A 24,147-nucleotide genomic window follows, 5' to 3' on the forward strand; every position below is an offset into this window, starting at 1 on the left:
AGAAGACCTTACCCAGTGATGGAGAGGAATTGGTGGAGAAATTGAACCAACTTCCTCACCTTCAAGAAACACCTCCAGGAATTTTCCTCTGCTTTTCTTTCATTTGAAAGATCACTTCCAATGCATGGGAAACCCCTTCGTTCAGCCACTGAGGCCTGGGAGAAGTCGCTGCGACAATGGCTCCCCTCTAAGGATGTGAGGCAGGTGCAGGACCAGGCAGTGTTTCCTTCTGTTCGCCATAGGGTCGCTAGAAGTCAGAGCAGAGGCAGCCTGACAACAATAACAAGATTGCAAGATGGCACCTGACAGGGCAACATTTTGATCTGATAGACAGACAGCAAGGAGGTCCCCAGGAGTTGAAATCAACTGGAGAGTAACTAATAAGAGGAATGGCGGAGCTGTGTTAACAAGCACAGTGGCTTTATACCGCAAAGGTTTGTCGTCCCTTTTGCAAAAGTTAGTGCGGATCAGGCACCTGGACTAGATGGCTTGACTCCATGCAAGGACCCCGAGATTCCATGCTGAGGGTCTACTCTTTCTCAACATGCTGTTTCTACAGATTCTGCTGACATGGGAAGAGAGAGGGATGAAAGAGGTCCACCAGGCTTTTGACTGTCTTTGCTTGAACCTGGTTATTTCCCCTCCAAGTGTATTGACTGGAATTGGTCACACAGGTCCAGCTTGCGGTGTTGAGTCACAAGGTCACACAGTCGGCATCTCCACAAAGTCATCCCTGGCTCTTCTGATGGGGAAATGTAGGCCTACATTTCTCCTTTGGGGATTGGCAAATAAGCCAAGTCAAGGAACCAGCAGATACCAGTAAAACCTAGAACCAGGAGCCTCGAATTGGGACAGTAGGACTCAGATGCCAATATGAAGTATGCTCTGCAGGCTCACTCCTTCCCCCACCCCCACCAATCCCCACCAAATATTTAGAAGACCCAGCTCCAAGCCCCAGGGACTGTTGGCACAGCCAAGCCCACAGTGAAAACCTTTGCATGGAGACATGAGCTGAGTTGACCCCCACTGGCAAAGATAAATGAAAGAACTGGAGATTTCTCAGCTGAAGAGCCTCTGAGAAAAGAAAAAGGGGGGGGGTGAAGCTTCCTAAGATTCATCACTGTTACCATATGCTGTGACTTTTCCATTCATACTAGCGATTGTGGGAATTTCAGCTTCTGAATATAACACTGAGAACTGAACTAAAAGTTTATAAATAAGTTGTGACTCAGAGCCCAGCCCTTCTGAATGTTCTTCATGCCTTATGGGAACGGATGCTCTAACTGAGGTCATCACTGCTCGGGACAGCTCCCACCATAAAGGAGACCCTGGCTGCCCTTCTCCAACCTTACGACTGCCAATTTCATGGCCTCCTATCAGACTTGATACTGCCCAGGACGCTCAGCTTGTGCCCAAATCAAAACCTCTTGTGCCAATTCAAGAGGTGCAACACAGGAAGTAGAAGATGGAATTGTGAGAAAAAACAGATTAAAGTAAGGTGGTTCTTTATGCTCTGGCCAAAAAGCATGTCGCCACTCGGGTTTGGGGATACTAACCAAGTAAGCAGTTTGATTAGTGTACCTGCCAGATTTAGTGTGGCCGCACCATTCTGCCCCCCTGGTCCTGCAAAATGAGGGTGTGTTGTCCACTATGAATCATTTGATTGTCCACCCACTCTCCTAGAACCAGGGCTGCCAGATCATTCCACGTAGCCCACGTTCTAGAGCTCCCCAGCACATCTGGTGGACCCTCCATGGGGTTTGTAGCTCAGAGAGAGCCCAGGAAGTGAGTCCTACTCTTTACCGAACACATCCAGTCTAGGTGCCACTGGATGGCAGATAGTGCAGGGCCCAGTCCAAATAGAAAATGAGGAATGATTCTTTCAAAATCATTCCTCATTTCAATGCAGCAACAGCACAGGATTAAATCAATCACGGGCCCTTTGGAGAAAGGAGCCCTATGTAATTGCCCTGCTCAGACGTCAATAAAGCCAGTTCTGAGTGCCAGCCTCAGTTAGACACGTGAACTAAAGGGGGAATTGGAATATTTAGAGGAACACACTTCAAGGAGACCCTTCAAGTGTGAGGCGTGGGTAAGGGCCGCATTTGCCTGGGTCTGATATAGGACTGGGTCAGGTTACAGCAATAAGGGACAGGTTCAAAGTGACTTACCACAAATAGCCTCAAATGTCAAAGAAATTATGAACAGGAAATAACGAAGCAATTTAGGAGGCGCTTACCCAGTAGAATATTATGCAGCCACCCAAATTGATGTTTACAAGAGACTTCTAATAATATAGGATGAAATTCTTGCAATATAATGTCAAATATATTAAGTATAATCACAATTATGTGAACATATAGGAATCAGAAAAAAATACTAGTGGTAAATAGAGTAAAATTTCAACAGTGGGTAATTCCGGGTGGAAATATTATAAGTGACATTTATTATCTTCTTTATATTTTTTCTATGACTTAAATTTTCTTTAATGAGCCCATATGAGTTTTGAAAGGGAAACAGAATTTCAAAGATAGCATTGAAACACAGCTACCATTCTGACCACATGTGGAATCTCACGGCTCGTCACGGCCTTGGGTTCAGCCAGCGGCTTTCTGAAGCCGTGGCAGTCCGCGGTGGACTCTGCTATTCCATTACGACCGGCTAGGCAAAGTACAATGCTAATTTTCTTACCACTTCTTCCCGAAACCTACTTTTGACATAATAATATCAGACCACAAAGCGAAAAGCACGGTTTGAGCTCTTGGTCTTTCAAAATTGGATACCCAGACAACTTACCAGATGTCAACCTTACCCACTTCTGTCTTGATTGTTGATATAGAAACGAATGTCATGGGTGATTGAGGGTGAGGCAGAGAATCCCTAATATGGGAACTTTTGTTTGGTTTTAACATCCACCCACCAGGAGCCCTGGTGCTGGGCTGTTCGTTGCAAGGTTGGAATGTCAAACCCACTAGGCACTCTGGGAGAAAGATGAGGCTGTCTACTCCCATAAAGATATACAGTCTCAGAAATCCTATCTAGGTCACCACACATTTGAAGAGGCTCAATGACACCGGGTTTAGTTGGGTTTGGGCTACGCATCCTGAGATGTCTCAGAAGCAAAGGCCTGGTCATCCACTCCTGTAAAGCCATCCTGGAAACCCAACTGAAGCACAGGGCTGCACAGACACACCTTTGTGGCCAGGAGTCAGAATCAACCCAGTGGAAAGTAGGCTGCTTTGACTGTTTATTCGTGACATTGGAGGTGAACTTTTCTGTGATTGTCTTCACCTTGCTCCCACAGAGCTATTAGATGCAAAGGGAGGGACAGGAGAGGCCATCTGCCAAATAAAGAATACTCAGTCTCTACTTGTATCAAGAAGACCCTCTCAGATTTTCCCAGTATAAACTCACAGTATAAACAATAAACTCACATGTTCTGATACCCAGTACTCAAAGAAGCATAATGGGGAGAAATAAGAGACAGGGTGGGGGGCTTCTTTAAAAAGGATCAGAAGATTGTTTCCTCTTGATACTGGAAACCTGACTATTGACTTTCGTAGGAGCCACTATGCGGGCATCCCACTCAAGTGCCTTTCTTGACTTCTGCTTCGATATCAGTCCATTATTGTATTTCAAGGAAAGTACAAGAACAACCCTAAATGAAACTTACTTGGTTCATGTAGGGATCATGAGGACAAGGTGTCAATTAAGAAACCCCGTAAGTGTCCTTCTCTCAGGTGGTCACTATTCTTTCCATTGGGTGCTGTCAAGTTAGTTCTGACTTTTAGTGATCCTAGGTAGAACCACCCATTGCGCAAAGCCTGTACCAAACACCAGCCCAATCCACTGCCATCCAGTTAGCTCCAGCTCACAGGGACCCTTTCTATGGATTGTGAGGCCATCAATCTTTGTGGAGACAGACAGCCTCATCTTGCTCCCATGGAGTGACTGGTGAATTTGAACCACCAACCTTGTGCTCAGCAGTCCAACACTTACTCAACACCACCACCAGGATATATACCATATACCAGGCAGTTGAAAAATGTTCGCTTGAATGAATGAACAAATGCATGGACGGAGGAAGGGAAAATGTGTACAAGTGGCTGACATGGTGGTTTTCGTTGCTCATGACAGTTTGCTTTAAAATATTGTGATAATCTGTTATCATAAGATAGCTCTATGAAAAATAGGATGAAATTTTAGCATCAGATTTTTTTCCGTGCTATCCATAGAGTCCTCTTCTGGGAAAAGACTGTCTGACTGAAAGCATGTGTGATGCTCTTTATTCATCGTGAACAGAAACAGGAAGCTCCGTGAAGCAGGTTCCATTGAATAGGATCTGCTGTCAACTGGATGCTGTTGTTTTTTCTCAAGTCACCAAGTCTTTAAACAAAATGTTGTAATGTCTGAGTTCCCACAAAGCAGGCCAATCTTTCCTATGGGGAAGCTAGCATGGTTTAGAAACATGCATGATTGATATCAGAACCCCCTATGAGACCATGAAAGCCAGCACCTCGGTAAGTCCTCACCCTCAAACGCCTGCGCTCAGTGGGCTGTGTGAACGCTTTCTAGAATAATAGACCATTTCTTATATTTGTACAGTGCTTTCCAGCAGTCAAGCTTCTCTACCAGGTATCTATTATATGAAAAATATCTAATTTATTGTTCCAGGAACTAGGTAAGAACTTCGCATATATTTGGCAAGAAGAACATTGGAATTAATAATCTTAACATCCTAAACTGTACAAGCCCGTTACAAGGTCAGGATCCTTTTTAAGTAGCAAGAGAGGAGGATGGGAGCAGGATGCAAAACCGGAAGGTAATAAAAAGTCAAATCTCCTTCTATGTAAAAAAAGGGACAGGAAAATACACAAGAAAGGTGTAAGAAGGTGGAGGAGCAAGAAGAGAGGTGGGGGCCGGAGCGGGTAACAGAGACTTAAGAAAGAAAGGTTTGCAGTGATAAGAGAGAAGCGCCCACGAAAGATGTCACAGCTGCTGTGGGGAAAGATCAGAAACGTCTGAAAGTGACATTTCGGAGTGTAATGGTGCGATGCTCATTGTAGTCCCTCCCATGAAATCTTCCGTGAAAATGTGCGATCCGTTTTGATACAAACCATGCTCAAGGCGTGTAAGGAGTTCGAACACTAACCCATGCCTGGGTGACACACATCCTCTCCTGAGCTTCTCTTTGTAAGATTCTTTATGCTAGACTGGGGGTGGGGGCGGGGGATCCTTCCCACCCAGGGACCGAATCCAGCTTGTTTTGGTCACCAAAGTTTTATTGGCACGCGGTGTTGTGTGTGGCTGCTTGCACACGACCATGAGAGAAGAGAGCAGTTGCGAGCGTTCTTAGGCCCACAAATCCTTTGAGATTCTCTCTCTTGCCTTGGACAGAAAAAGGGGTGCCAACCCTGCTCTTCAGTCTATCATGACAAATTATACAAGGACCAGTGGAAGCAGAAGTAGCAATTCAGTTAGTCATCATGGGAAATCTAGAGTCAATACAGCGGATGGATGCAATGTGTCCTTGGCCAGGGCTTTCCAACTGCACAGTGGGATGAGTAAACCCCACTTCAAACGACGCAGCGTCACAATGCAACAAAACAACTGGTGACCCTAGAGTTGAGTCTGACTCATGGTGACCCCTTGGGTCCCAGGGAAGAAATGCTCCCTAGGGCTTTCTTGGGACACAATCTTCTCAAACAGTAATGTATGTTCAAACCATCAACGTTTAGGTGAGTGGACAAGCTTTCTAGGGGAATGCAAGCGTGACGATAATTTTTAAGCCTGCTCTATAATTCATGAACATTGGCAAAATGTCAGACATGGCTGTTAATGGCTGATGAGAGGTTACTTTTTAAAGCAACAAACACAACAAGGTCACTGGAGTAGTTATATAATGGTCAGTTTGAGAGGATTACAAATGAAGGGGTTGAGTCTAGTCTGTCAATCTGATCATAGCCAATGAGGCCTCAGTGTGGGCATGTCATTCTCCTGAGAATTCTGGGAAATCCAGCACTTCCTCCTTGGAGGTGGGAGACTCTCTGCTCACACCCTGGGAGACAAAGCAGCTGACAAGACACATGGACCCACCCTGATGCAGCCCTGGGTGCTGGAGAAGCCATACAGAGATCCCTGCCAGCGCTGAGATGTTTCCAATGCCACTGGATCCAAAGACTTTCTACCCACTGGCCTGTGATCTTCTACATTCAGAGTCATTGCATAAGTTTTGTGAGTCTGAAGAGGACTTTATAGATAGCTAAGGGACATATGGGCTAATATCGGACGTATGGACCTGATCTGGACTGGGCTGGGATGTTTTCTCAATGTTCAATTACTCTTGTATATAAATCTCTTTCTTATACACATGTGTGTGTCCATGGATTTATTTCTCGAGTCTACCAGACCAACACGGTCACTTTAAGAAGCAACAAATACAGTAAAAGCAGACCTTGGCAATTGATAGTTGCCCTAGTATATATATGTATCAATATAGCTCAGATACACATTTCTTTCATTGAAAAGAAGGGACTGGACAGCTGGACAAAGATTCCCTGCAAAGGTTACTTCAAGCATTTTAATGAACCAATTCGTTTGACTAAACCAATTCTTTCCACTAGACTGAGCAGTGCAGGGCTTCCTGTCTTAAAAGTTCCTTTCCAGGGTTGAGTATGAAATCTTCCTCTACGGACACTTTCTCAGTTCCATGAAGCCCACCAGCTATGAAGCTCTATTCTCACATAAGAATCTTACCAGACTGAGGCATAAATACGAGAAGGTGATACAATGACTAGAAAGAAAGATTTATGGGCAAGCAATGAACACAAGCCAAGACAATGACTTAACCACGCACAGTGTAAAAGGCATTTAACCTTCCCATTAATGAGGGGTGTTTGTGAAATCTGGTTGTTGCTTTTTTAATGTTCACAACTTAAACTGTGGTTGTGCGAGACAAGCCATCCGGCAGTGGCACTTGAAGGCAAACTCAGAAAAATTTTCAGGGAGAGCAGAATGCATCTCAGCACGACCTCCATCCATCACGACGTCAGGCTCAGATGCTCCGTTTATTCCTTGAGCCCCATGAAGACTAAATGCCTTAAGTTCCATCGTGAAATATAATTTTGTTGCATCAACAAAGTCTTTAACGTTCCCCTATAAAATATGATAGATCAGGCGAACGAGTGGGCAAGAAATTGATCCACCTTTCTCTAAGTGACATTTAAGGGCTTATTTATTAAAGTTTCAGGATAGCTAGAATAGATCATTATATACTTCCCATAACCATCCATCTCCCCTGTTGCCCATTTGCTCCTGAAAGACACGACAGTCTCCTGGTTGATTTGTCATTGATGAAATGCATTGCAGTAGCCCATCCAAGTAGAGGTTAAAATGTGATGCACTACACTAGTCTAGTTGAGAGCGGGCTTTCATCTCGCTACTGATGGAGGCTTCAATTTGCTTGCCATCAAGCAGTCTTCATTGCCATTACAGTTGCCATGCTTGGTTTATTGGTCTTTGAAAAGAATAAATTGTGCATTGTGAAGTTGCCCTGAATTATTGCAACACACCTTTTTCTTAGACGGTAATCTCAATGCACCTGGAACCTCTTGATCTATAAGGTATTAGAGATAAAAATGGACGATGATTTTACAATGTCTTTGTCAGTTCTTTGTCACTTCTTATCTCCAAATGATCTTTTCTCAGGACATTCTTCCAAATGGGAGAGAAGCAGGAGAATCATTCAAATCCCAGAGGCATCCCTTAGGGCAGGGAGTAAGGGACTCGGGAACAGGAGTGTCCACCAGAATGCTCTGCGGAAACAAACCGAATGGACACTTCTGAAGGTGCAGCACAGCCAGTTTCAGGTGTAACTAAGGCCCCGAGGGGATTCTTTCACAGGCAGTTCAACAGCAGCCTGGTTTAGCAACTGAGCCACTGATTCCAACAGCACAAACATGCCAATGAACCGGCTTGGCGCTATGATCGAAAATAGCACAAGTGATTAACAAAAAAAGGCAAAGCTTGGGAACAAAGTTAAAATGAACAAGCTCTCTATGGGCAAAAGTATGCATTTCCAGTAACATAGAGAAACGATTGGAGTAAAATGGGCAGGGCGATCTATGATCTAGAGATGTCAATTCTCCCTAGTTGTAATTCCAAGTATTATTCTAAAATTTACATAAAACAAAATACCGTTCTTTAAAAGTTAAGTCAACTTTGAAAAGGAAGCGAAAATAGGAAGAGGGGGCTGGTCCTACCAAATATTGAGACACATAATAAAAACATAATAATTGAAAATAACACGGTACTGAGAAGAGAACAGACAAATAAGCGTATGGAAGAGAACAGATTGCTCGGAGATAGACCCAGGCACAAATGTAAATGTCTTTGCACAATCGAAATCCACGCGGAAGAGATGGCCCATGTAGTACACAGTAGGCTGTCTGACGGGTACAAATGGGGGAGCATTTCACTGTCGTTTGGCAGTTCAAGTGCAGTTTAAACCCACCAGTAAGTATCTGGAAAGGAAAGCTGGAAATCTACTTTTTAAAAAACCCAAAGTCACTGAAGACTGAATTGCAAAAATGGTATGGCGATGGCTTCTGATCTCCTCTAGTCTCACGAGGGAGGAGAATTAAGAGGCACAGCAGCCACCCAACATCAGGGCCTATGAGGTACATATCAGGTATGCACCCACCTTCCTCACTTTTTACCAATTCCGACACCAACCATCTCGCTCATGACATTCCACCTTCTTGTCAGGGATGCACAATTTGTTGCAGTAGCCACAAAGAACCCATAGACAATACTCGTGATTATCAGATTCATTATAAGACTACAAGTCAGGATCATATCTGCTCAGGATACAATTCTTCACTAAGAATAACCGCCTTTCAACCATGCTTGCAGGCATGACCAGGCCCCCATCCCCTTGACCCCAGTTCCTTTCAGACAAAAGTTACAAAGCTCTTTCTGCTGTGCTGATACACATTCAAAGGCACCCCATTCCACGTACAGGGGTTCAGCTCTAGCTCTGTGAGTTGGTAAAGCTAGCTCCCTTTGATGAAGAAACTAGAGGCAACCCACTCTACCAGCACCCCTCCTGCCCACAGCACTCAGCTTGCCTCTCTCGTGCTGGAAAATCCACTGCTCTGACTTATGCTCTGGGTTCTGTTGCCTTTGCTGCTGCAGCCATGTGCTATCTCTTCTCTGTCATTCCTCACCATCTCTATCACTCTCCTGGATCAAGGAGGTTCAGAGCAGGGAGCCTCTGATCAGTTTACCTTTCTGTCCTAACCCTTTCTTGATGGTAATGAGATCTTTCTTTTCACCTCTGGAATAGGTCACTGTAAACCTAGAAAGATGGTAAAAAAAAAAAAAAAACAACGACCAAACTCCTTCTTAGGGTTCCATATACTTTAATTTCATGATTCCACCCCACAAAAGTACTATGCTCCTTATGACATTATTATCGAGCTATCCAACCCCTAACTGGAATACAAGCCCTTCACCTTTGCATAGTCCTATCTATTCATTCGATAAGAATTACAAAGACTATAGAGAGAAGGGCTATATCAAGCCATGCACTGTATTGTAATAGAGAGTTCAAGCCTCCTCAGAGATCCATGAAATCACCATGATTCAGAATTGATTTAATGGCAATTGTACTTTTCATTTTTATATGTAGAAAAATAAAACTGGATGTCTAGCTAGCACTATGAAAGATAGATCCTACGAGACAGAAGTACTCATTTAATAATATTAGAGAAGATATTTTGAATCCAATGAGAGGGAAAGATTTCTTAAACAAAGCTCAGCAGACACAAAGCATTAGGACAAAAACATTTTAATTACATTAAAATTAAGAATAACAGTTAAGAAAGGACATTATAGGGCAAGTCCATAGACTCTAGAAGTCAATAGTTGCAATGTCTAAATTATTGAGAAACTAAAAGGTAGGCAATATATGGAAACCCCATCCACGCCCCAAATGGGCAAAATATATCACTAGGCAATTAATAAAAAAGAAAGCCATCTGATAAACATAAGAATTTTAAGTTAATTCTTTACTCCCAAACCAAACTCACTAATGTCAACTTGATGCTGACTCACAGTTAACGAGTCATAAAGAGAGGCGAACTATCACTGCAATGATTTCAGTTTATACCTCTCATACTGCAAATATCAGAAGCCAGTTTGAATGACAAGTGCTAGGAATGTAGGGTGACAAGAATTCTCCTGCAGAGCTCATCCTCCTGGAGAGCCCTAGAGCCTATGACCCAGTATTCTAGATTCTAAAATTATGCCAGAAAAATTTCAAACAACTCATTAAAGGTACATGAATAAAATTATTCATAACAGCAGTACTTGTGGTAGTGGGAAATTGGATACATTTAATATGGAATATCATGCAGCAGGTAGACCCAATTGAGAGAGATACAGAGGAACTTGGAATGATATTAAATGTATGCTAGGCATAATAGGAAAAGAGGCTGAGATATATAATATAAACTAAAACAACCCCATTGCCATCAAGTACTTCCAACTCATGTGACTACCACATGTTGCAGAGTAGAAGTGAGCTCCAGCCGATTGGTGCTTCGTTCTTCTGCGATGTCATTGGATGGATTCTAAGGATCACATTTCTCGTTAGCAGCTGAGCACAAACCACGTCAGCCCCTCAGCGGCATTTACCATGCATTTATACTTTGAAAATCCACGTCCACAAGCAAGGTTGTTGCTAGGTGCCGTCGTGTGGAGTTTGTCATAGGGACCCTATGTACAAGAAAATGACACGCTGCCCAGTCCTGCACCATCTTCACAGTGGTGATGTTTGAGCCAGTTGTAGCAGCCACTGAGTCAATCCATGTAATTACGGATCTTCCTCATTTTTGCTACCCCCCTACTTCACCAAGCTTGATGTCCTTCTCCAGGGCCTGGGCTCTCCTATAAGACGTATGTGAGACGCAGTCTCCGCAAGTCCAACATTCTGGCTGCACATTGTCTGAGCCATATTTGCTTGTTCTTCTGGCCATTCATATGAATTTCAAAATCCTTTACCAACATCCCAATTCAAGTGCGTCAGTTCTTCTATGATATCTCTTTAATCGTTGTTCAATTGTCACACGCCCGCATTCATAAAATCCTATAGAAAATAAAAGGATAGAGATGAAATATTTGATAATTGTTGATGCCTGATGATGGAGCCCTGGGGTTCCCATCAGAGAAGTGTTGAACTGCTAACCACAAGATTGGTGGTTCAAAACCACCGTTACTCTGGGAGAAGAAGATGAGGCTCTCTGCTCCTCTGAAGATTTAAAGACCGGAAGGCAGCAAGCTTTTGTTTTGTTTTTTAATGCATAATGGAGTAGCCTTGGTAGCTCAGCTGGTTAAGCATTAGGCAGCTAAACGAAATGTCCGTGTTCCAAACCCACCAGGTACTCTGTGGTAGAAAGATGAGTCCATTTGTTTCCATACAGACTTACAGCCTTGGAAATCACACAGCGCATTTCTATAGGGTCACTGACTTGGAAACAACCTAACAGGTGTGGGTTTTGTGTTTTATACAAGATGGGGCAAAAGGGGAGAAGAAATGGAGCTCAAGCGAATAGAAGCTGGGAGAAAGGGAGGGAGGGAGGGAGGGAGGGAGGGAGGGAGGGAGGGAGGTGGGGAGAGAGGGCGAGAATGTTAAGGCAGGGAAGAAAAAGAAAGGAGAGCTGAAGGGAGGAAAGGATTTTGTCATTCCAGGGGTAATCATGTGCCAGGAAACCAGAACTAGGATTCAGAACTTCCTCTGACTCTGAGCACCAAACAGAAACAGAGCAAGGGGGGATGCAGAGCTTAGGCATAGATCTGTTTGCATCTGAATTGCTACCAAGCCTACATATTTCAAATAAAGGTAAAATTTATGTTTCTGGGAGTCCAATTGGTGTTCCAGGAGGTCAGCCAGGCCTATAAACCCCCTGACCCCAGACCATTGATTTCACTGGGACGGGCCAGTTTCTTGTCTCTAATTCTCGCCCAGCGGACGTAGAACTGGATCCTTAATTTTCATCTGTCTGTCTGCGAATAAATATATACATTATTCTTGTTCTTTTAATTCTGTAACCTCTTCAGAGCAGTTAAAAATTATGTTAAAAACTCATTAACTTTGACGAGATATTGATGATGCCAGCGGTTAATTACGAGCCAGCTGGTGTTATGGCGAGAATTAAAAAGTTAGACATTGGGAGTTTGTTATAAAAAAAAAAGTCCACACTGTATTCACTTGGGGGATTGTTGAAACAACATCACTTGTTGAGGATCGTACCATCCAGGTCAGGAAGCGAGACCCATAGACAATAGATCAAATTGCATGCCTTTGCTCTATGACAAGGCTGGGGTCTTCCAGATTTCCCCTTGCTGAGAAAATAAAAAGTCAGGGCTATAAATTCCCATGCTTCATGGTGCTAATTGATTGCAAGCTGGGGTCAGAAAGACATCTCTCCCTACGGAGCACTCCTGCACAATTGAGAGGCGCAGCGGGGGTCCTAACACGTCTAGAAAGCATTAAGCAGTGGTCACTGCCAAGTACCAAACAGCAGAATTTACCGTGGTTTTGCCTTGTGTGCACAAGGGAAGCATGAAAGTGTTGCGGGGCTCCCTACCCCCCTTAAGAGTAAAATATTTTACAAGCTTCTCACCCAATGAGGTCTTCCCCATTGAAGCATTAAAAAAAGAAAGAAAATGAGAGAAAGGTGCTCTTTTTATTTTTATTTTTTAGAGACAAAATTGATCATAAGACACAGTCATGGTTTGGGGGGGTGGTGGGGAGGAGAGAAATAAATCACAACAAGCTATTGCTCTCATCAGTACTATTAATATCAGAGCTGTTTATAAGAATATACCCTTTATTGACACTAGCGGTAGCCAGAGGAAGAAAAGTACTTTCTAAGAACTTGGTAACACACACAGAAAAATGTTTGCAGGCAGTGATGGAAAAAATCACTTTCTGTATACACATCCTGGGTCACCAAGGGTTGAATACAAACTAGGTCAAAAGTGTCCAATTAGGTCCATGATAACAAGGTTATTCTCCCACTGATGGTCTATATACTTTAGGCTACTCTGTCCTTTTTAGGTATACATCCCTGACAGACCCCACTAGAATAATTTGATTTGGAACCCCCTCCCCCGGCCCCATGAAACGGGACTTTATCATAAACACACTGGTCTCAGATTAAAGAAGGTGAAAATCTTCCATGTGCCTAAGGCTGAAACGACTCTCTTTGCCTTTGGGAAAGAGCATGAATGAGTTTTTCCCCATTTCCAATGCAATTACATCTCCAATGTAATTTACATCTTCAATGTAAATGTAAATAGGGTCCAGTCACCTAAATTGTTAATCTGTACAAATTAATAATCTATGTATCTTGGCTTAAAAAACTGTCGGACTCATGTATTCTCTTTTTTGCGACAGTGTTTTTGATTTTATACCAGTGGCTCAATTAATGGCAGTACCTATAGAACTCCCTCATGCCCCATGGGAACAATTTATAATGACATTCAATAAAATAATAATAATAATGTCTTTAAAGTGAACCAGGGACATACTGTATATAGTCAATTATAAGTCAACCCGAATATCAGTGGAGGCACCTAATTTTGCCACAAAAACTGCATAAAAATGTGCTGAAAAACTCAGCTTATACATCTAAGAACAATTTGTTCTTATGACATGACATCATTCAATACCTACCCCCATGAACTGATCATGAAGATATGGGGGCAGTAGTAAATTACAGTGAAGAAAGTAGATAGTACCCTTCTATTAGGAAGAACAGCATCTGGGGTCTTAAAGTCTTGTTTTAAAACAAATAGCCATCTAAATGAGGCAACCGCTAAATCCACACTCATGAAGCACACCAACATGTGTGATCAAAGAATTGTGAACAGTAAAATCCAAAGCTGGAGGAGGGAAAAATAGAGCTTAAGTTATAAACACGGGATCTGAAGAAAGCTTCAGGTGACAGTGAAAGCCCAAAACCCATCTTCAGAGTTCCCCATGTAGACTCAGCCCTCTCTTTCCTGCACATCTGAATGCTCAGCCCAAACCTTACTGATCTTGACCTTCCTCATTCCTAAACCCAAAATGAAAAATTTTTTAAAAATAAAAGAAGAAAGCCACCTTCTCAACTCCTCAAAAAAAATTTTACTTTTTCTTTGTACTGATTCCACGTGGCTTTGCTTTTGAGAAATTGAGGGGAGGTAGGCTTGTGTGATAATTGCCAATGGGGGGCGGGGATGAAGCGTAGGCTATTGTATATGCTAATGAGTGCAGACCAGTGAGTCAAATGCACAACTGAAATCTTCCTTTATTTCCTCTGAACTCATAGCCAATTCTTTTCTCTTACCCCATGAGGCCCAATGAACCCTAACCAAAGAACCACAAACAATCTATATTGAAACTCCAAAAGAGAAACAAAGCACACGCACACACACACACAAACCCACAAGTCTGTTGCCATGGTGTGGACGCTAGCTCATGACAACCATACGTGTTGCACTACGGACCTGCATGATACAGGTTTCTTCACTGTATCTCCAGCCTTTCTTCTGAAGAAATAAGAACAGCTAACTAGTCTCAACTGGGACACCCTCCTCAATTCGTTCCATTTGACTCTCACAACTAATTTTTCATTCTTTCTGGTGTGTGTATGTGTGTTTTTTAACTAGAAGCATGTATTACTTTTATGGTATGTAAAACAATAAGTTCTTTAAAAGTGTTTCCTTGGTACAGTTGAAACCAAGAAGAAGTAGACAGACAGTCGGACCAAACGAATGCTGACCTCCCCTTTCCTTGTCTAGATCAGCTGGAGACTAGTCACTAAGAGTAGCCACACTCCAGCACTTGTGCCATGCATACGCAGACTGGATTTCAGAAGCCTTACAGTATAATCTTTCTGCCAATCCTTCCGTGTCACATTGTTAGCTTACTGTTTGGGGTCTCGTGTCTTTAAAATCCAGCTCTCAACTCATTGGACGTGTGTGTGCCCAGTTTGTTCCAGACTGTCTGTCAGAAGAACACTTCTTTCTAAACGAAGAAGCATGCTTATTGTGAATGCCAAGATTATCTGAGGAATCCTAGCATGGCGTTACTATTTCTTTGTCCCTGCTGCTGGGTGACTGCTGTAGAGACAAAAATCAAGGGCACGTGTGGCATTCAGACAAACTTTGGTAGGACACACACCATGTGGACCTTTGGAATGATCACAAACTGTTTTTTGCCAGCTTTGGATCAAGGTGGCAAGTCTTGGCTCAGAAAACAAATTCAGTGATATGTCAGCTCCATCAATAAGCTCTATGGGAAAGTAATTCATTTTTAATGGAAATTCTGTTTACAAAATAGACTAGGTATATAACCAAACTCTAAGAGGAGATAACTCATTCTGGCAAATAGGCTGCATACTTAATAGAAGAAAATAAAAACAAAGCAGAACACATTGTACTTATGGAAATGAAGAGCAGGCTGTCCCCCGGTTATGGAAGTTCTATTTGTATATAACGTGTAGTTATGAAACAGCCCCCATGAAGACTGTTATATTAAAAATCTGAGGTATACACAATGGTTCACAATAACAAATGAGTGCTACTTTGAGACACCAAACCATTATTATTAAATATAAAATTAAATAGTCCCATGGTCTTAATGGAAGAATCAGTGATAATTAATATTACAGTAAAGATGTTTTAGTGCATCTGTAAGTTTTTCTTAAGGGGCTCTCTTGGCATTGTGAATTATGAATTGGGCTGTGTGTTAGTCTGGGTAGACTAGAGAAACAGATCCATGAACACATATGTGCATAAGGAAGAAGTTTATATACAAGAGCAATTGAACATTGAGAAAACATCCCAGCCCAGTCCAGATCAAGTCCATAAGTTTGATATTAGCCCCTATGTCTGACAACAATCTATAAAGTCCTCTTCAGACTCATGAAACACATGCCATGATGTCAAATGCAGGAAGATCACAGGCCAGTGGGTGGGAACTCTAGTAGATCCAGTGGCATTGTAAGCATCTCAGTGCTGGCAGGGGTCTCCACATGGATTTTCCAGGTCCAGGGTTCTGGATGCATGAGGGTAGGTCCATGTGGCTTCCCCTCATGGATGTCTCAAAGGGAGGGAGCAGAGAGAGCGTCTCTCTTGCCTCCAAGGTGGAAATCTCTAGGAGTTCCCAGAGTTCTCAGGAGAAGGCCACGCCCAATGAGAGGCCATATTGGCTATGATCTGATTGACAGACTAGACTCCACCCCTTCACTCTTAATCCTCAAGTCCCAAACTGACACCACATTAGGTACCTACCACAGGCTGCGCTAACTTCAAGATCAGCAGTTCCAAACCACCAGCCACTCCATGAGAGAAAGATGAGGCTTTCTATTCCCAGTAAGGAGTTACAGTCTGTGAACCCCACAGGGGCAGTTCTAGTCTGCTCTATACAGTAACTATGAGTCAAAGTAGACTGAATGGTAGTGAGTTTGGTTTTCTGTTTTGTTTTCTTTGGGGAAGTTTTTATTTCATGCTCTTTGGTGCATAGAAAGGTATACTTGATATACCATATGTACTCATGTATAAGCCAAGTTTTCCAGCCAGCATATTTTAATGCAGTTTTTGTGGTAAAATTAGGTGCCTCACCTGATATTCAGGTTGGCTTATACTATAGTATATACAGTACAAAGCCATGCCTTTGGCTGACATCTGTTGAAACTTCACCTAACAGTTTCAGCTTCAGCTTAAAGACAGACTTAGGAACTAACTGTTCATGGGAACTTGGAAAAGTTCATGGAAAAATAAAATTATAGATTTTTTCCATAGACTTTTTGAAGCCCCCTCATACACACAACATTTTATAGCTGCTAGAACAGTGATTTTACATCATTCAGAAGTTTTCGTGTTCAGCTTTGATTTGAATTCAAGGAGTAGAAGAAAAAAGTTGGGAATGATGGAAAAAGAATAAGCCATTATTCAATACAATTTCATGTTTTTTTTCTTTTTTAATATTTGGAACAATAATGTCTGTGTTCCTACAATTTATTGGGTCTTGCCAATTTCTAACCATTAATCTAGATCAAACTTCAAAACACACTACCTTTGTGTTGAGTCTGACTCATAGAGACACTATAGGAGGAGACCTGCCCCTGTGGGTTCCCAAGAGTGTAACTCTTGATGGGAGTGCACAGCCTCAACCTTCTCCCGCAGAGCAGCTGGTCCTTTTAATTGGCTGACTTTGTGGTTAGCAGGCCAATAGGTGACTGCTATGCCATCAGGGCTCCTAGTGATCTAGCTCCTCAGAAAATATTAGCATCCTCTCCATTAGACATAGCATCCAGGTGTTTTCCTATGTGCTTTCATTTGTTTATCACTACAATCCTACAGACATGAAGGGGGTGTTGTCTTATTTCCAGCTGGCAAATGAAGAAACTGAGGCAAGAGTCTCTCTAATGTTTGCCTAAACATTGACTAAGTTATTTTCAATCATCATCGGTCTTCATTATTCCCATTTACTGTGAGGAGAAATAGGTGAACGAGGCCATAATTTTATTAAACAAACTTAAAAACAAGCAGACAAACCCATTGCCCTGGAGTGCAACCTACAGTGAGCGTATAGGAGAGAGTAGAGCTACCCCAGAGGGATCCCAAGGCTCATCCTTATGGAAGCAGACACACGCCCGCAGAGTGCCCGGGGAGTTCAAACCACCAACATTTTGGTTACCAGCTGAGTGCTCAACCATAGCACCCCAAGGGGTCCTTCATGGCCAAACCTAAGATCCTTCTAAATGCACAGTAAAACCTATGAAAACTGTGACCTGTGTCAGGCGGAAACATATCACAGCAAGAAGACACCCATCCATGCCAATATGATAACTGGAAGAGTGGGAGACTGTACTCTTTGCTAGAAAATTCTCAAGACCCAGAAAAACAAGGCAGTCCTGGGAAGTTCTGATTCATCCAGTCTCTGCTGTGGTCAATTTCCCCCACCCACTCAGAAATAAGAGTCATCACCGAAACATATAGACTCAAAAGCCAAAGCCTTATTAAACAGAATGACCAGAAAGGAAATAAGGAGAATGCACACACATTATGGAGAATGGAACTAATGTCACAGAATGACTTGTGTAAAAATTGTTGAATGGGAATCTGCACTACTTGGTAAATCACCACTGAAAACACAAGAAAATATCATTAAAATATAAAGCCAAGGCCTTATTAGCCCAGTATAATTTTCAAGGGTAGATGGAGGAACAAAAGAAACACGCACTGTAGTCAGTAGATATCATTGAGAATACATCAAACTTTTGAAAATACTCCAAAATATTTTAAAATGAAAAATAAAAAGGATCAAGGTAGCATTTGGGAGAAGGAGGATACAAACATAAAAATACAAGGTGCCGAAATAACACAGTTGTGGATTTATGTCTCACAAGGGTTAATTCCACTGCAACTCACAAGTTTTTTTAGTGTCAATCCTCACCCCCCCTCCAGAAATAGTCTACCTGTTCCTTCTTCCTGGTATGTCCCAGTCTAAGAGCTCCACTGAAGCCTGTCCAGCAAGGATGACTGTGCTCGTATTTGAAATCATACAGGCATAGTTTCCAGCATTATGGCAACATGTGAGCTACCAACGTCCAGCAAACGGACAGATGGGCAGTAAATCTGTCTTGCAGCACTGTGCTGACAGTGAGAGCATAATGTCCATGAACCTGCAAGGAACATCTATGACATCGGAAGCTACAAGAAAGATGCTTGACAATAGGATCGAAAGAGCGGCAACAATGGGCTCACAAAGGAATAGTGAGGGTGGCACAGGACCAGCCAGTGGTTCATTAGTTGCACATAGGGTCGCTGTGAGTCAGTGTCGACAAGATGACACTTAACAATAACACAAAGAACACCAGTTGATATGCATTACTCAAATGACGTATCAAACCCTAAAGCCAATGACGAAGACACTGAAGAATTCTATCGGTTTCTGCAGTCTGAACATGCAATACGATGCATGGATAATTAACTAGTTATTAGAACATGAAAGTTGGGTGCAAAGAGGAAGGCTCGGTAATTGGAAAGTATGGCTTTGATGATGAAAGCTCTCCTGGGATCGCATGATAGAATTTGGAAAGATTTATTCACTGCAAGTGTCTTTTTCAACAACATAAACCATGACTTTGCACATGGACCTCACCACATGGAATACACAGGAATCAAATCAGCTACATCGATGGGAAGAGAAGATGGAGAAGTTCACTATTATCAGTTAAAATAAAGTCTGGGTCAGTTACGAACCTACTCATATGAACGTCAGGTCCACGTCGAAGAGAAGTTAAACAAGTCCATGAGAAACCAAACACAAGCCTAGGGTGTCAGAGGGAAGGAGTCTATGAATGGGCTATATGAAGTCAAAGGCAGCATCACGATTGGAGGAAGGCTCTTCAACCACATGTGCAGAATTCACAACCTTGCTTGCTAACAGTAAAGAGGACTTGAAACACTTACTGATGAAGATCTGAGGTGATAGCTTTCAGTACAGATGACAGCTCAATGGAAAACAAAAATACCCTCACAGGGGGACAAATCATATTATAGTAAATGGAGGAAAGATTGGTGTTACCAGGGATGTCATTTCACGTGTATCCACACTCAACAGTCACGGGAGCAGCAGCTGAGAAATCAAATGGCATTGCCTTGGACAAATCTGTGGGGAAAGATCTGTTTAAAGTGTAAAAAAAGCAAAGGCATCACTTTGAAGACGAAGTCGTGCCAAACTCAAACTTCATATCCGTGCAAAATCTGGACAGTGAATAAGGCAGCTAGGGAAAGGAGGAAAGCATTCGAAGTACGGTGTTGACAACGTATATAGAATATTCTTTAATCTGTGGACTTCCACAACAATAAACAAATATGTCTTGGAAGAAGTACAGTCTTGATGCTTCATAGAAGAGAGTAAGACTTCCTCTTCCATATTTTAGACATGTTATCAAGAGAGACCAATCCCTGGGAAAGGACCTCCTACTTGCTAAAACAGAGGGTGATCAAAGAGGAAGAATGCTCTCAATGATTAATACAGTGGTGGCAACAATAGGCACAAATACCGTGACCATTTTGAGGATGGTGCAGGATCAGTGTTTCATTCCGTTGTTCATAGGGTCATTTTGTGTTAGAACTGACTTGATGCTACCCAGCAACTTAGCAGCAATAGGGCCAATTATGGTAGAGTTCCTAGATCTTGGCATGCAGTTCCCGCACAATAAAGTTTTACTGAAAAACAAATGCACAAAGTTCCTTTCCTCAATGAGCCTCGTCTAGCAGAGAAACAACATGAAAGTAAATAATTGCAACAGCAGGATCTTGATAGTAACAGCTTACAGTTTTGAAGCATTTACTAGGCATAAGCTTGTGATGCATACTAACTCATTAAGTCTTCACATTGACCTGACGATACGGGGTGTATTAAAAGAACCACACTCCTCAGGTCAGTAGACAAAGTCACACAGAAGATGGGCTTCAAAAGTGAAGTGAGACTCCTAGCAGTGTGACTCTAGAATCCATGCACTCAGCCAACCGGTTTCACTAAGTTGACTGGGGCACAGAGCTTCACAAAGGAGGGGCTCTTAAAGCTGGGCCTGGAAGGAAGAACAGATATTTGCCGAGAGGAACAGAAGGACCAGGACTGCACAGAGGCAGAGTAAGCTCGTAATCACTGGACGGCAGGTAAGCCTGGCAAAGGTGCGCAGGGGTTAGCACATAAGTGTCGGCATAAGTGATAAGAAGCCTGGAGAGCAAACAGACTTTCACAAAGCTTTGTGGCCCCTGTATGGTGACATACGACAGTAGAGCCAGTCCCCTCAGAATCTGGCTTAGACTGACTCTTTGAAAATTTTTCAAAGGATAACATATTTCAAACATATGAAAAAACATACAGACAAATCCTAATTATCAACCACTCCGATTTAATTCTTGTCAACACTTTGCCATATCAGCAGCTGATTTTTCCCTTTCCTTTTAAAGAAGCACATGTTATGGTATGTTAAAGTCCCCGTGCTACTCTGTTCCTGCTGATCCTTCCAATAGATGATCGGTATCGTGAAGATGGTGCTGTTTTAAGTTCGTAACTGTGTATGTACGTAAATGTTCATTAGCTACACACTCTATCTGCTTTTAAGCTGCCTAAAAGGTTTGATACCGTGCTATCATTTTTCAACTTTTTAAGCAGCTCTCTATTGGGGGATAGATCCATGTTGTGTTCTAGTCCTTTATTTTAAATTCCTTATTGGTTCGCTTTATTGTATCAAGGTGACTTGGTAATGATTTATTTCTTGATTTGGGTGTTGGTTAAGAGGTTTATTTAGTTGTAGAAAATTCTATAACCTCTTCATTTACAGGGTGTATATCTTTGTCTGCTAAAGGGACAGACAAAGGTGTCTTGGAGGAAGTTCAAGTACAATGTTTACTGAGAAGGGAAGTTGGTGAGACCGTGGTCTCACTCGCTGTAGACATATTGCCCAGAGGGACCAGACCCTGAAGAAGGAGTCTCGCCATCCTCTACACCCACGATGGCTTTGTACTTTTGGACTTTGTTTTAATCTTATATGAAGAAGTGACTCCATTGTTTTTTATTGCATTTTCTTCATTACTGTTGAGGGTGATTATCTTCTCATGTATTTATTGTTCATATAAGTTTACTTCTCTGTGAAATGCCCATGTGTACATTTGACTCATTTTTCCTATTGTTTGCCTTATTGATCTTGCAGGAACTTATAAAATATATATTCTATCACAATCACCAAATGATGGAAGTAACCTAAATGCCTATCAATAGAAGAATGAATTTCCAAATATGTGGTGTGTGTAGGCAATGGGATCCAACACAACCATGAAGAGGAGTGCAGGCTTGATATGGACTCTCATATGGGTAGAACTGGAAGATGTTATACTGGGTTCTAGACACCATTCACAGGACAAATATTATATGACAGAATCTATGGTGATTGACAGGCAGCAGGGGTAGAGTGGGAAGTGAGTGAAGAGTGACAGAAACATAGCATTGATTAAAGGTAGGCTGGCATAGCCAATCATTATCCTTGCTGTCAATAAGTTATCCACCTGTAAGAAGTTGAATTGGCAAAAGGTGTGTGATACATATATTTACAATAATAAAACAAAACAAAGAAACAGTAGCTACTGCAGCTGTTCATGTGCAACTAGACAGTCCATGATATCTTGGTTTGGAGGTTTGAGGCTCTTGGTTTTTTTGGTTTCATGGAACATCCCAGTTAATTGATGTAATAACATGCTTGGTGCTTTTGTTCTCTCTCCTAGTTCATCGCATACTGCCTGGGGGCTTAAAAGCTTGCAAATAACTTCACAAGGCACACCAGTTGGTCTCTATTTGTCTGGAGCAATAGAATAGGACAGAGACTTGGAAATAGAAAAAGAGGTAGAATGGATTAATTAATTGCCTCTATAAACCACTGCCTGAACGGGTCACAAAACCAGAAAAATTGGATGGTGCCCCATTACCATTACTGATCATTCTGATCAAAGATTCCATTGAAAAATCCTGATCAGGAAAGGGAACTGTAAAACATAAGTCCAAATTCTCATGTACTTAAGATTTCCTAGAGCGGTAGGTTGGATCAAACCCTGAAAACATTGCTTTGGAATTATCTTTAAACCTTAATCCAAAATTATCCCTTGAGGCCTTTGGGAGGAGGGGTGCAGTTTAATTGCCTAACCAGAAAAATGGGGCCGTGTGCCTTGAGCATCATGCTCTCTTAAGATCCATCTATAGGTGATCAAAGGGGGAGCAGTAAGCCACAGACTTAGGGGGCCAGTGAGCTTATGGCCGCAGGGGAAGGAAGAATTCAGAGAAGGAGCAGGAAAATGGTTGCTAACAGAAAAAAGATCATCCGTGTTGCTAACTGATACTTGTAGAAACTGTGTGTGTCCTGCCTAGTGCTCGCTCAGCAACAAGATTATTTACACACACACAGTCAGACAGTCACACAAGCATATATGCACAAGTCTATTCTGGGCATGTAATCAGAAGGATCTACTCCACCAGGAAAACACACACACACACACACACACACACACACACACACACACACACTGCCACATATATAGCACCTTTTTAAAAATGTTTTTTTATTACATTTTATTAGGGGCTCATACAACTCTTATCACAATCCATATATATATATACATACATCAATTGTATAAAGCACATCCGTACATTCTTTGCCCTAATCATTTTAAAAGCATTTGCTCTCCACTTAAGCCCTTTGCATCAGGTCCTCTTCCCTCCCCCCTCCCTCATGAGCCCTTGATAATTTGTAGATTGTTATTTTGTCATATTTTGCCCTATCCGGAATCTCCCTTTCCCCCCTTTTCTGAAACTCTAAAAAGGGGAGGAGACTCAAAAACCTAAGTTCTAAACCTCACCAGAATAGAAACCTGTTCCAGCTACACCCTGGTAATTCAGCATGGGAAAGCCATAGAGGGGTAGGGGCAGGGGCGAAACCATTGATTTTTGAGTGCGGTGACAGGAGGCCATAGTGGTGTTACCTGCGCACGCGCACGCGCACACACACATGTACGGACACACCCCTTCAGTGAGACAGGCCTTAGTGGTGGGAGAGGGAAAGGGTGAGCTGAAGCATTATTTCCCACGCCCATCAATATGGAGATTAACGAGAAGACAGTGATACTTCTTCTCCAACTTGCTGGGGCTAGAGTGCTGGGGAAGAGGGTGGTGCAGAACAAGCTTGCACTGAGTTGAAGAGAACATGATTGGACTCGGGAGGGGGGGGGGAATTCACTAGTTCACTGCAGACCTAGGGATGAGAGTGACGCAGCCTACATACTGAAGTCCTCTTAGACAGGAATGATGTGAATTAGCTGGAGGACCACTCTCAATGCCGACCGGAACCTTGAGACATGATCTGGTGGCTGCCCTTCCCAGCATGCCTAGGGGATAAACCCAACCCTGAGGGAGGGCAAGATGAGGGTAACCTGTTTGGGGGAGAGAGGAAATTGGCATGGGGAAACTTGGAGCTCATCCTTCTGTGATAGTAGGACTCAAAGAGACATAGCCAGCTTGTCAGTCCATGG

This window comes from Tenrec ecaudatus, chromosome 4, assembly GCF_050624435.1.
Source record: "Tenrec ecaudatus isolate mTenEca1 chromosome 4, mTenEca1.hap1, whole genome shotgun sequence".
Taxonomy (NCBI): domain Eukaryota; kingdom Metazoa; phylum Chordata; class Mammalia; order Afrosoricida; family Tenrecidae; genus Tenrec; species Tenrec ecaudatus.